The following is a 14,791-nucleotide window of genomic DNA, read 5'->3' on the forward strand; positions in this document are numbered from 1 at the left end:
TACTTGAGTAAACACTTCCGACTCCATTCTATTCCAAACTCTGTCTCTAGTGTGTTGATGACATATTTCTTGTCATCCTAAAGATGATCCCTGCATTGCAAAATAAATTCAATTATTAATTCAAATAAAAAATTTCAATTCATATTTTTTATGTTAAATAATACGTACTCCCATGGTACACGAACTCGCTATAGATAAGACATGCAAAGTTCTCTCATCCCACGTCTCAAGGTGATGCTAGCTCCAACATGAAGGATACCCCCGTCAGGTGCGATGTTGCATGTGACACCCAAAAAGTGCCAGTGCATGTGCACATCAGTACTGATGGGGTCACTGCTCGTGTCTCGCCATCGATCAGGCTGGTAGTGTGCTACTCTACCACTGACGCCTACATGCAATACAAACATATGAGACATTGAGATGTGAGTTCTTAAAAACTACTTGATATTTAATCCGTAATCACCATAAAAGATATACCTACGGGACTAACGGCCACTAGCCTGTGAATTAGGTGTCGCCTGAGTAGGAGGAGGTACATAAGGAGTAAGCCACTAACTCTCGTGATGTGATGTACCTGGGAGTGGAGTCCTAAGCAAACACAGACATCAAAAGGATATATATATTATTATTAATATATGTAAAAAAAGGATGACATTACTATTTTCTCAATCGAGAAGCTTACTGATGCGCTGTAGTGTGTGCATGAGAAAAAGTCTCCACTCTTGCATGTGGCTGGGAGGATGTAACCTCTGCAGGACATATGGGCATACTAAATCTCCCAAGAATCTCAATGGTGTTGTCTAAACCATCATCATCCATCTCCACATAATCTACCATGGCCTCTAACAATGTATCTCCAGAAAGTCCAGTGCCTCGTAGCAAAGTCCTGATGATTGCCAACGTCACTTTATGGGTATGGTCACTCATCGTATATATATACTTAAAATAAGTATGTCAAACTAGAGATACATTGTTCGAGGAGAGCTTAGTCTATCTAATTAGACACATTGACCAAATAACTCCAAGCTACTTTCACCAAACGTAAAGCTTTGCGCTTCGGCTGAGTTTTCCATAACAATTCTATTGTTTACTACATGAAGGTAGATATGGCCACTAATTTAGTCCAAGATATCAATGGAAAATTAAACTGTATGTAGGCCATAACATTGGATTGGACAATGGTAAATGCAATCAATCAGATGGGAGTGGAAAACAAACCGCAAAGAATAAATATTTTGCTCACATCATAGCAAAAATCTATGGGTTACCCACTACATTTTTTGGCAAATGAAGTCTTCTTAATGTGGTGGAGTAGTGTCTCTTTGACATTCTATCGATGCTATAGGAGTTCGTATCATTATCAGTCTCAAAATATGTCTTGCCTTGAAGGACAAAAGGATTGGCATTGTTGCAATATGTAATGATGGGAAAGGATATTCATGCTAGAAAATATGATTTTTGGAATGAATATCAAAATCATGGAACAAGTGTATTTAATTATTTCCATGCAAGAGAAAGAGAGAGAGAGAATTGTGGATGCTATTGTTGCGATATGTAATGATGGAAAATGCTCTTCATGCTAGAAAATATGATTTTTGAAATTAATATCAAAATCACGGAACAAGTATATTTGATTATTTCCATGAAAGAGAAAGAGAGAGAATTGTGGATGTTCACCTCCTTGTCTACTCCCTTGTCGAATGATCTCCCACGGAGGTCCCAGCTTGTCGAATGATCTCCCACGAAGCTCCCAGCTTGTCGAATGATCTCCCACGGAGCTCACAGCTTGTCGAATGAAGTTCCTTGTCCAATGATCTCCCATGGTTAATACAAATTTGTAGCCTTGCTTAAGCAATGCTTGCAAAGGAGTGTGTAAACGTCGCTCTTTGTGTCACTTTTAAAATTCACTTAAGCAACACCAATGTTTTTCGTCGCTTATGCAACATCAAGTTTTTTTCAAAAAAAAATTATGCCGCTTATACAATGAAAAATTTGTCTATGCGATGGCCCCATCACGTATAAGCGACGCTTGAGTATTTTAGCCCCCTTGCATAGCCCCCCAATGGCTAGTAGTGATGGGCCCAAAGGGGATTAGGGTTAGGGTTTTGTATAAAAGACAAAAAGTAAATGAAGAAGCTCATTCTAGTACATGGCCAAAACTAGCTATCATCTTCTCTTCTTCTTCTTCTTGCTTGCTTGCTTGAGCTTGTGCTTGAGAGAGGGAGTATGAGGGGAGTGGAGTGAGTGTGTGAGGGTGAGGGACCGTGGTGGAGGAGCTCTCCATCTTCTTCTCTCTACTTCTTCTTCTTCTCTTCTCATCTCCTCTCACACACAGCAATTGACCATGGAGCTTGGAGCTTGAGGATAGAGGTTGCATGAGCTTGCACCTTGGATTGTGGAGCTAGTGGAGTTCTTGAGGACACATACTGCTATGTGAGAGGTAGCCATTGCACTTGGCTTGAAACACTTAAAGCAATAAGCACTCCAAGGTTCTTGGCACCCCAGCGAGAAGATCCCACATTTTGGTTCCATTGTGGGGATAACGGGATTCAAGATTTGAGTGCTTGTGTGCTCCAAATCAAGCATTGAAGTAGAGTTTTCCTTGAATGGGTTCTTGAGATAGGTAGGAAGCGAGGGAATTAAAGAGGTATTTGTGTCAGAAGTGGAGCAACAATGGAAGTGTAAACATATGCTATAATAAATTGTTGAAACAAAAGAGAAAAGAGAAAGGGAAACAAAGAACAAAATATAGATGAGAATTCAGATGTATGCTTGAGAAATGGAATCCATATATCAAACACGATATTGTCACTGCGTGGGCACTAGCACCGACTCCTCTATACGGAATCTCCAGGTGGTGAACTGAACTAATTGAGGAGGAGGAGGAGCCTAGAATATATATAGGCATGAATAATGCCATAAAATATTTCAGGTGGACCACCATTCAATGTTGGTCGATTGGTAGCAATAAATGCCACAATAACATAAAATGCTACACACTAAAAATGCCTAAAATAACTATATAAAGTACCCAGCCATAATACATGCTCAAACTCACACATGAGATGACATACTCTGCTAACACCCTCTCTTAGATAATGGGTGATCTGATACAATGGTACAATGAGAATGAATCAGAAACCATACAACATAGAACCACCAAGTAGAACCATAGCTACCCAAGTAATGGGTGATCAAGCCACCACCAAGGTGCTCAGAGAGAACCTGATTTGAATGTCGATTCTACCTACTCTTGAAGATAGATAAGTTTATAGTATCTCTCAATGTATGTCAACAATGCTTCTAATGCAACAAACGTGATCATCTTGTCACCAATGGGATAGTGCATAAATGACTATGGATTCCCATTCTTTGGCGAGACCACCAAAGTGTCCCCTCGTATGAGCTCCCAACAAAAGCCACCCGCTCTGTGTCAAAGAACGAACCCATCATGAACTTGGATGTCAATCCAAGCTCCAAGATTTGTATGTGCCAGAGACTGCAGTCGATGAGTCAGGGATGTCTCTCATTGGATCCTATGCATCTATATAGAAGTATAGATTAAGTGTGGCTGCCCCATCTCACCATCCTCTCACACATCCTCTCTAGCATTGGAGAGTCGAGAGGGATGACCTCATCAACACCACTAGAAAGCAACTGAGGAAGGGGCCACGAAGCCTTTCCTAGGATGTGAAGAAGAGGATCGCTTCCATGCGCTTACACTTCCCCTTAGCTGAAGAGGCTGAGTCAAAATCTAAGGAAAATGATGACTCGTCAAAGGAGTCCACATCCCACTTTGACTTATGCTCCCTTTTCTTCTTGGAAGCCACTAACTCTTTGCAGTCCTTCCGTAAACAACTAGAAAGCAACTGAGGAAGGGGCCACGAAGCCCTTCCTAGGGTCTGAAGAAGAGGATCACTTCCATGCTCTTGCACTTCCCCTTAGCTGAAGAAGCTGAGTCAAAATCTAAGGAAAATGATGACTCGTCAAAGGAGTCCACATCCCACTTCGACTTATGCTCCCTTTTCTTCCTGGAAGCCACTAACTCTTTGCAGTCCTTCCGCAAACAAGTGGCCCTTCTTACCACAGTGATAACACCTCAAATAATTTACTCATGAATAGGCGTGCATCACATGGGTTCAAAATAAGGTATTTTTAAACTACCATTTTTATACTTTTTTGCATACAAAAGGGTGTAATATAAAGGGATTATTTACATATTGAATAGAAAAGGGTTATGTTCTACTCAAAACAATTTTACAGATAAGGATATTTATAAATAGACCTTGAACACATGTGATGTAGAGAATAAACATATTGTAGCTTCCACTTCTGACACGAATACCTCAAACCCCTCTTTGACACGAAGATCAAGAGGATTTAGAAAAGAAGGTATTTGGAGAGGGAACACAGCCAAAACACAAGCACAGACTACAAAAAGCAAGAGTTCACATACAATATAACCCAAAATTTGACCAAAAGAAGATAAAGGCTGTTGCAAAAAATCCCAAAATCAGTCAAAAATGGCCAAGGACAACAAAAACGACCTGAAAGTACAATTGCCAGGAAGAACTCAGGAACACCAAAATGCAGGCTCAGTATTGTCACAAATAGGGTGAAAAACTATTGCAAGAGCCTAAAACTTGAAACGCAGATAATAGAGGGGCTATAGATAGCATGCAATGGAAAATCTACCAAAAAAATAAGTAAAATAGGTCACCTATATGGAGTAGCAGTTTACCTAATCAGTAAGGGTGAAAACAAACCTGGAATCAGTAAAAAACGCACAACATGAGCATAAATCTTGAAATCTCATACCATGTCAAGAGTTGAGTAGCAATGGAAGCATAGACATATGCTGTAATAAACTACTGAAACACAAGACAAAAGAGAAAGGGAAAGAAAGAACACAATACAGATGAGAACTCAGATTTATGCTTGGAAAATGGAATCCATATATCAGACGTGAGACTGTCACATACAATAGTGAGCCACTAGCTGCATGGGCACTGGCACCGGCTCCTCTCTCCACCTCCAGGTGGTGAATTGAACTAATTAAGGAGGAGGAGCCCATAATATATATAGGCATGAATAATGCCATAAAATGTGTCGGGTCGGCCAGCATTTAATATTGACCGATGAGACTGGCAACAATAAATACCACAATAGCATAAAATGGTACACAGTAAAATTGCCTAAAAGAACTACATAAAGTGACTAGCCATAATACATGCTTAGACTCACACATGAGCTAACATACTATGCTAACAATTCAATCTCCTTTACAAGTAAGTTTTTTTGGTTTTTTAGATTTAGGTAAGTAGGTTGGATTAGTGTAAGTGGTTTCTTGTGATTTGAATGCATTTAGGTAATGAAAAATCAAGAAAAATAGAGAAATACACAGTAGGGTGTTTATTGTAATCGCAAGCCCAAAAAAAGGGAAAAGGGAGCTTCAAGGCATTAACATAACAAAGAGAAGGAAGTGGAAAGTAATAGGGCAAGAGAGAAAGGGTTTGAGAAGCCAAGAGGGCAAAGAGAGAGCTCATTTGCTATTTCTGAGTCGAGGGAGAGAGATTGATAAAGAGGGAGAGCTACAGGGTTGGAAATTATTTCATGCTTGGTAAGCTTCACCAGCACTCCTTCAAGCCCTACATGTAAGCTCTGAGTGTGCCTTTTTGTTGGTTAATTACTTCTAGGATCATAGTTGGGAAATTGATCTTGGTGCATGTGAGATTTGATAAGATTTTCATCAATTTTTTGAAAATTTTGCCGTTGCATTTGGATAATTTGATTCCCAAAGGCAAACCATTCGACTATCTCAAATTCATGGGATTTTCAAAATCATACACAAATGGATCGTTCGATCGGACAGCTCTGACAAGCTTAGACTCGAACAACCCAAAAATTGAGTGGCCAGTCAAACTCAAACAGTTAGATGGCCCCAAATGACTCAGCCCATCATGACCCACCCAATCTGAGGCACCAATTAAAATTGGTTGATAAGGTCAAGGAGTGGGTAAGAGAATCTTAAGTGCACTTAAAAGATGCGGAACCCATTATCAAATATGAGATTGCTAAGCTCTCTAGTGTGAGCACACTAGTCTCACCTACTCGGTTAAGATCAATAGATGCATTTGCACCCCACCTAACACCACATAGATAGAGCCTAGATGATATAGGTGGGTAGACTACCCAAGATCATTGGCAAAAGAGTGTAGAGACTAACCAAAAGTAGGTAGTTGAAAATTTTCTTATGACATTGATATCGACAGAACTCAATGCTATGGCAAGGATTCAAGCTGTGGGTAGAATGACATAACGAGCTTGGAGCAACTAACTTGCCTAACCATGACACAGTAATTCACATACCAAGCTTAACCTTGAACTCATTGCCTAAGTTTTTGCACGTGAATGCTTTTTGGGAAGGAACAGAGATGCATACAGGCTTGCTTGTTAACCCATTAGGAGATGCTACAAGAAAGGGAATTATAGACACAAAAGACTAGGAGTCACTATACTGAACCTTGCAATCTTGTAGGCTTGGGGTAACCCATTTATGGAGACCGCAAGGTTTAAAGTCATGGTGGCTAATGGAATGAAGGTCAAACTATTTGGAGTATTGAAAGACTGGCCCTTAAAGATAGCGGGAGACTAGTTCTCAGTGAACTTCGTAGTCATGAAGGGAGTGGACTATGACATCCTGCTAGGCCGACCGACCTTGGATGAAAAATGCACAAGTGATAGAGGATTGCGTCAATCATGTCATATTCTTAGGCAACAAATCAAAGGTTGTAAGAGTCGAGATGGACACTTGGTAGACCATTCTGGTAGATTCCATCTTTTCTATGTTGAAAGGACACTCACAAGTTAGCAAATCCTATGGGCCACTAACAAAGTATATCCCTTTCCGTGAGGGTGAGCGGGACTGGATGCATGTGCTATCCACCATCCATCTGTCATTCTCAAATGTAGAGGAGGATTATAAGTAGACTACCAAGGCAGCTGGTGAGTCCCAAAAAGTCACCTATGATCTTCTATGTGATCCCTAACACCAAGGCCACTAGTAAGGAATCGTTGTTGGATGCACATTCACGAAACAAGCACATTGCAATGTCGACTATGACTCATATTGCATTTGCCTCAACATTGACAATGTTTGGATAGTGACAACTTTTAGCAAGGGTAGCATAACTCCATCAAAGCTTGCAATGCCAGAGATAAAGAAACCAAGTGCAAGGTCAAAGCAACTTGTCCCACCCTACCAAGACAAACTACCCACAACCCAAGGGAGACACATCCAAGACCACTGAGCAACAACTTAAATGGGCACCCAAATGACAACCAAAAACACCTAGAAGCCAAACCTAATGAACTCATGATCACAAAATATTACATCCTAGGCCTAGGAGGCAAAGCTGGCGCTACCAATGCAGATGAATAGCCAACCTGCGATGGGTACCCAAAGATCTATTACATGCTCAAGGCTACTATAAAGGCAACAACTAGATTTGGTTGCCAAGACTAGGAGCGGTACACATGTTCCTCAATCCAAGCCCTCTAACCCATCTCCACAAAGTGGTGAGCAAGCTAGGAATGAGAAATCCATTGAATAAAAAAGCACCAACTCCATAGAGCCTCAGCGAGTCTATCTACCAAAGCTGCAACAAGTTGGCCTTAGGCCAACTCAGCCTAATACTTCTAGTATCCTAACTTCTCCATACACCTCATACTCGCATGTGAAGTAAAGATGATAGAAGGATAGTTAAATTCTTAATTATATATATAAATCATCCATGTAATTGGGTTTTTGAATAGCACTCTTGTGAATGGAGGCTATGGTAGTGTTATTTCGAAGATGTTTTTGCCTCCAAGAAAAGAGAAAACTATCTTTATGGCTAGTTTCTAAGAATGGACAATAAGTTGTATAGGTAGATTCTAGAGTATTGTAGCTATGCAAAGGGTAGAAAAGTTTTGTATACATTAGTTGAAAACTTCTTGAAGAAATATGGTATGTTTTCCTCCAGATGACTATATTTATGGGCTATTTGCAAGGCTAAATTTCTTTGATAAATTGGCTAAAATTACTATAGTAATTAATGCTAAAACTAGGGCCAAAAATCATGTCATTCATATATGTATTTTGGAGATTTTTGAAGTCATAATTGAATTTATTGAATAGGAATATAAAAGGCTGCAAAAGAGGGCTGAAGCATTAGTGGAAACAAAATATAAAACATTTTATAAAAATATTAAGCTCGTGTCTTTTTTACTCCCTAATAGTGATGGGCTAAAAATGCCATATTAGAGAATTTGCGAATCTTCCAAGTCCCACTTTCAAATAAGAGGCAAAGATTTGGCCAAGTGGCTGAATCTTAACGCATGCTTCAAAGTGGGAGGGTGGATACTATCAAGGAGTAAAGGCAAAGTCTTTAATGAACCTATATGAGAATCCCTAAATCCCCTAATATAGTGTTTAAATGAGGCAATGTCTAAATAGCCAAGTCTTCATAATTCGAATGGTATAGGGTATAAATTTCGTATAGAAACATCGAATGTGACACTTCAAGAGACCCATGAGAATGCTCAAGCATATGTGAAGAAACTAAGCAAGGTTTTTCGCAAATTGCAAACCTCTATTCCTATTCCACTTGCTATCCAATTGTATTACTTTTTACATGGATTAGACTTCAATATCTAAGTATAGTTTAGTATTTTTATTTTACTGATATAGACATTACTATTACATGACCAGAGTAGGTAGAGTCAGAGGCTTATATATAGCCTACACATATAGGGTGAACCTAAATTTGAGTATAGGTCTTGGAAATAATTTGGCATAGGCAATGGAAGTCAAGGTGTAACTAGTACACCTATTGACTAATTCCAATAGAAGAGGAAGCATAATACAAAATATGCCCATATTGTTAGCTCCTCTTAATTGTGTTATACCAATGGCTAGCCAAATGGTTCCACTAAATAGTGGAAGCCAAATTATGAACCCTAATGTCATGCCAACTAATCAATGGTCAATTCCTAATAATCAGGTGGTTTGGCTAGTTGATCACGGCTACGAGTCTGGTACATCAAATATTCTTGGTGAAGTCAAGGACATGATGAAGCATTATACGAATATGATAACAAAATAATATATACAAATAGCCATAGATATTAATTTTCTAAAGAAGTAGAAAAACTTAATAGGAAGTTGATGTCCTGAAGACGTGTGGTGGTTAGCACTTTTTGAGAAATTGCCGTAATGTAAAATGCGACATATGTGGGAAGTCCGACCATCTAACTAGTACTTTGCTAGAGTAAGATTAACTCTCTTTAGCAAGGAAGTAGGTAGCTAGGTCTAATTAATCATCAAGCACAAGGGAATAACCTTTAGCAAGATAAGGGAATAACCTTCATCAGCAAGATAAGAGTCCAAAGAAAATATTCCAGAGAGGAAAAGCTATCATAGCTTTCCAGTAGTAATGGTGTCATAGCCAAGTTATCAAAGTTATGCATGTCAATAGCACTCAAGCTTCCAATTTACGAGCCGTTAGAAGAGGACAAAAGATTAAACAAGGTGATAGGGATAATGTAAAACTTGATGAGGCAAACCCTAAACAAGATAATAAGGGGATGCAATTTGTTAACCTTGATGTGGAAGCCAATTCTCTAAAACCTATTGGTGGCAAAGTTATGTCTAATAAGGAGCTAACAAAGAAGAAGATAAAAGCCAAGAAAGACACACTTAAGTGTGTTCAGCAAAGAGAAAGAATGGTTTGGCAAGAAAAGAGAACCATTTCTAATTATAATGCATTTGACTTAGCCAATTCACTTTGTGAGGTAAAGTCTCATGTGAATCTCCCAACTGATTAAGTTATCTCTAAGAATGCATAAAGATTTTAAGAAGTTCCTTCACAATGGGTATATCATTGAACCCTTGGGAATAGCCCGTGTGGGGGGAGATGACTAGTTTGAACATGTTGAAAAGCATTGGCCCAAGGGTAATGGCACATGATGATGGCATATTAGTGGATTATGCTATTGTGGATACGGGATAATTCGTCAATATTATGAGTTTAGAATTGATGGAAAGGTTGGGACTCAAAATCTAAAGAGGTGTCTCCACAATTCTCTAGATGGATGATGATAGTTTAAGGTAACCAAAAGGTTGTATTACCAAAATTCTACTTATAAAGTATTATTAGGAAGGCCATGGATCTTGCAATCTGATTATCAAGTTGATATACCTACTGCTTGTTTGATTTTTTATAGAAATGATAGACATGTAATAGTGGATGCGTATCCTAAACCTCCTCAAGGAGAGAGGGTACCCTTAACTTCAACAAAATTAGATGCATTAAAGGATCCTTATGGAAGTGTTTCTTTGTCAAAGAATCCAATAAATCAAAAGAGGGGTCCACTATAGAAGATATCTACCAAGTGACTCTGAATGAGCTCAGAGAAGCTCGAGATAGAATTAGAGACACTATTGTGATTGAGCTAGATCTCAGTATGTTGGATTAGCCATCACAACCAATTAAATTAGGATCTATGCTTAGGCTAGAAGAGAGGAATAAGTATGTGTCCATGATCCAAGATTTCTGTGATATTTTTGCTTGGAGCTATGATGAGATGAGGGGTATTCCTCCTACTTTGGCTGTGTATAATATTCCCGCAAAGAAGGGTAGGCATCCTTTTCAATAAAAAGTTAGGCCTATGCCTTTTGAGCTAAGGGATGGACTATTTGAGGAGCTATAAAGTTTGCATGATATTACAATACATGGAATGGTATTCGCTAGTAGTTATTAGGAAAAATAAAAATAATCAAATCTAGTTTTGCATAGATTTGAGGGAGCTCAATGAATAGATAATTAAATATTACTATCTGTTATCATTTATTGATCATATTCTAGATCTACTAGTAGGTAGGGATATCTATTCATTTATGGACTACTTTGCTAGTTATAACCAAATGGCTATCATAAAGGAAGATAAGTTGAAAATGACATTTATCATTGTATCTAGCACCTTTGCATATCATGTTATGGCTTTTGGATTATGCAATACGCTAGGTTCTTGGCAATGTATGACTTATAAAACTTTTGGTGATATTTTTACAAAAAATTTGAAAGTTTTATTGATGACCCAGGGGCAGCCACCCCACAAGGGAGAGAGAGTTGATTATTTTGAGAAGATGTTTTGAGTGTTGTAGGTAGTTCTACATTGCTCTCAATCTAAGAAAGTGTGGCTTTGGAGTGCCCTATGGATTGCTATTGGGCCATGACATCGACCCATGGTATGTGACTACTCTCCCTTAGTTGTATTATTGGTTATTTTATAAATAAAAGACTCATATATAATGCAACCATATTATATATGTAGGTATATTCACTTGATGAGGAGGATGACGTCACTATTAGTGGTGCGCATGTCCCTCGCACATGGCACGGATAGGTCATTTGTCAGTTGTTGCAGCTTGAGGTTTTTCGACTCCCTCTACCTCCTACTTTGGAGGCTAAGATAGGTGGAGATCATTTGTTGCCTACTCGTTTGCATTCTCTAGTACATACAAATGATTGAAGACGATACGAAGGATACGACAAAGAGGATCACTTGCTTTAGATGGAGTGGTTTTCAGCTTTTGGGGCAATCACTACATCATTGCTCCATCTACCGTCTCACTAGATCAGGACAAGGCCTCTTTATTGCACATGATTTGCATGTGCCCCCTCGTTCACAGATATCCCTTAATTCTTTTTGTCGACCTATATATAGATGGGGTCCATGGCATCAACTTACTCGCTACATTCAGAGCATGAGTACTTATGGGTTATGTCTCAATGCACTCTCTCTTTCTGCTAGAGGGATTACACATGCAGAAGGACAAAGACTCTATGTTGATAGAAGACCTTAATATTCTCAAGGAAACATAGCAGGTTTAATCAATAGTACTCGAGGGATGAGTGCAAGAATCAATTGCACGTTTGTGGAGTGTGAGAATAGTCATGAACCACGACATATGAGTGGGGATGTACAAAGATATATAGTTGTCAATGCTATTAGATCATTACATGATGGTGATGAATTGCTAGTCAATTATGGATGGCATAGACCTCCATGAGCACCCTTAACAGATGAGGGTTGAGAGCTTCATTGTATAAAATTCCTAATGTTATTTTGGCCTCTTGTACCCTAATTCTACACTTTAATTTACACCATGTTCTCTATTGTCTCTAATTTAATTTGATATTTGTGTTTTATTGTCTCTAAATGCTTTTGTATATGTGATAATTATTGAATTCCATGCACACCTCTCTTTCCTTTTAAATAGAAGCATGCTATTGATACAATCTTCTTTACCTTCAAATATTTAGATTCTAGATTATGACATCAATAATGTCACAAATCAATGTTCACATGACATATCTCACATGTAAATAGAGTGCATGAGGATCCTATGCAAGAGTGATCCTAATACGTATGCAAGACTAAACAAACAATATTCTAAGGACTTTAATGGGCATGATGTTATCTTTGATAATGACAATGGCATGTCTGATTTTATTAAGGATTGGTACCAAAATGATAGTGTGAGCAATGTTCCTGACAACGGGAAGTATCTTTGAGAAGAAGCTCTAAAGCGTATCTACGCAAGAAGACAATTCACACGACTAAGTGCAAGCTTACTTATTCTTAAACTTCAAAACCATTTTGGATGGAGTAATCTATCCATTTTAGCACTTTTGAAGTATGTAATAATCTAACATATTTTTTGTTACATTCTAAACATGTTTGCTTTGTTATTGATCATATTTTTAATGAACTTGTAGGCTACTCTCTCAAAAGTTCTTGCCGACAAGAAATTTCCTTACTACATCACATGATGAGGTGAAGAAGATGATAAGTAGTCTTGGACTCGACTATTCTTCTATACATGCATGTCCCAACAATTGTATTTTATATAGAGGTCAGTATGAGGATAGTGTGACATGTCCAAAATGTCAAACACCTCGTTATAAATTGGAGAAAGGTAAGGTCCCTAGAAAGGTATTGAGACATTTTTCCCTAGCTCCACGTATAAAACATATGTTCCAAAGTCCTGAATTAGCTAAGCTTATGACATGGGGAGCAGAGCACAAGAGCAAAGATGGAATAATGTGAATTCCCTCAAATAGTCCTACATTTGAGCATGGTGAACCAGGGCGAAATGGTGGCGTGTTGGTGGTAGATGGCGACAACCTGCGGAACTGGCGGCTTGCTCCTTCTCGACTCCCCTCAACTAGCGACATTACAGCGTTCTCCTCCTCTATGGCAGTGTCCACAGTCTGACGGCTCCTTCCCTCCTACTCTCCTCCCACAGCTTATATAGTTGAGGGGAGGGGATCCTCCCTCCCCCATGTGGCATCCTGCATGGGTTCACCCCCTCTCAGGCATCCAACAAGGATGCTTAGTCATCCCACCTTCCCTCCCTCTCCCCCAGCACGACAGTCGGCTGGGGGAAGGAGGGAATAATTTAAAAAAATTCCATAATTTCAAATTATTATTCTCATGACCTCCTATTAAGAGGAGGTTCATGTGAAGAACGCATGCTTAGAAATCGGGAATGTTACAAGACCCCATCTTTCAAATACATGGATTCATTGTTATTTATTTCTGCATGTTTACAGATCTATTTTCATGTGTTTTTTTTTATTTTTTCATGTGAACAAGCCCTTTGAATGGCATCCTCTTTGAATACCCTTGAGCTATTAGTCCCCCCCATACATTTTTCCTATTCTCTCCCCCTCATTTTAGCCCACCAATTTTTTCTTATTGATTTTTAATTTTATTTATCTACATATTTTTATCTCTTTTTCCATGCAAACATGTCTTTCTTCCATGGAAATCACGTTTTAACCAAACAACCCTATCAAACTCTATTCCTCAAACATTTTTCCTTTTTGTTGCCCCTTGTTTTGCTTGAGAGATGGTCTCAATTTAAATTTTTTTCCAATTTTTGTGTGTTTTTCATGTTTTTTCCATGCGAACCACCTCGTTTATCATCGAAACCATGTTTCAACTTGATAGCCCTATCCATCTCGTCAAACCCAACATTTTTCCTTCTTGCTGCATTTCATTGTGACTTTTTAATTTTTTTATTCTTAATTTTTTATTATATTTTTAGATTTTATTTTTTTCATTTTATTCCAAATTCTGACTTAACAACCCCGCACGCACCTTTGCTTTGACATTTTTCCTTCTTTTACACTTCATTCTAGACAATGAATGTTGCATTATTAAATTTTACATGTATTTTCATACATGTTTTTGTCATTTTTTCATGTGAACGCCAGGTTTTCACCTCCCGTACTGCGTGTCAATGCATCCCTCGTGTCGCATTCAACCCACATCTGCTTCTTGTGGTCCCATCTAATCCCTTTATGGCAATTTTTTACTCTTGCTCCACAATGGTGCACGGGACGGGGGGCGATAATTACTTTTATGATTATTTTCGAGAATACAAAATAAATCAAAATTTTAAAAAAATCAAACATCTCAAAAAATTTAATACCTCCCAACCATTCTCTCTCCCCCCACCTCTTTTCTCTCTCTCTTCTTGTTTCTCTCTTTCTTTATTTCTCTTCTTCTCTCTCCTTCCCCTCACTCTCTTTCCCCGCCATTGCTCTCTCCTTCTCACCCCTCCTTCTTCTCCTTTCTTCCTCTCCTCCTTCTCCTCCCCCTCCTTGGCCACCACCAATGCCCTCCCTCGCAATTCCCTCTGCTGCCCCTTGCCTCCTTGGCCCCCCCCCCTTTCACC

At 38.8% G+C, this 14,791-nt stretch overlaps 1 pseudogene; it reads left to right on the forward strand.

Annotated features, from left to right (window-relative positions):
* The first annotated feature begins 835 nt into the window (after positions 1–835).
* Positions 836–12,139, forward strand: LOC148012793 (uncharacterized; annotated as a pseudogene).
* The last annotated feature ends 2,652 nt before the right edge of the window (positions 12,140–14,791 follow it).

This window comes from Lygodium microphyllum, chromosome 27 (genome assembly GCF_053477565.2).
Source record: "Lygodium microphyllum isolate KBCC chromosome 27, Lygodium_microphyllum_v1.1.10, whole genome shotgun sequence".
Classification (NCBI taxonomy): Eukaryota; Viridiplantae; Streptophyta; class Polypodiopsida; order Schizaeales; family Lygodiaceae; genus Lygodium; species Lygodium microphyllum.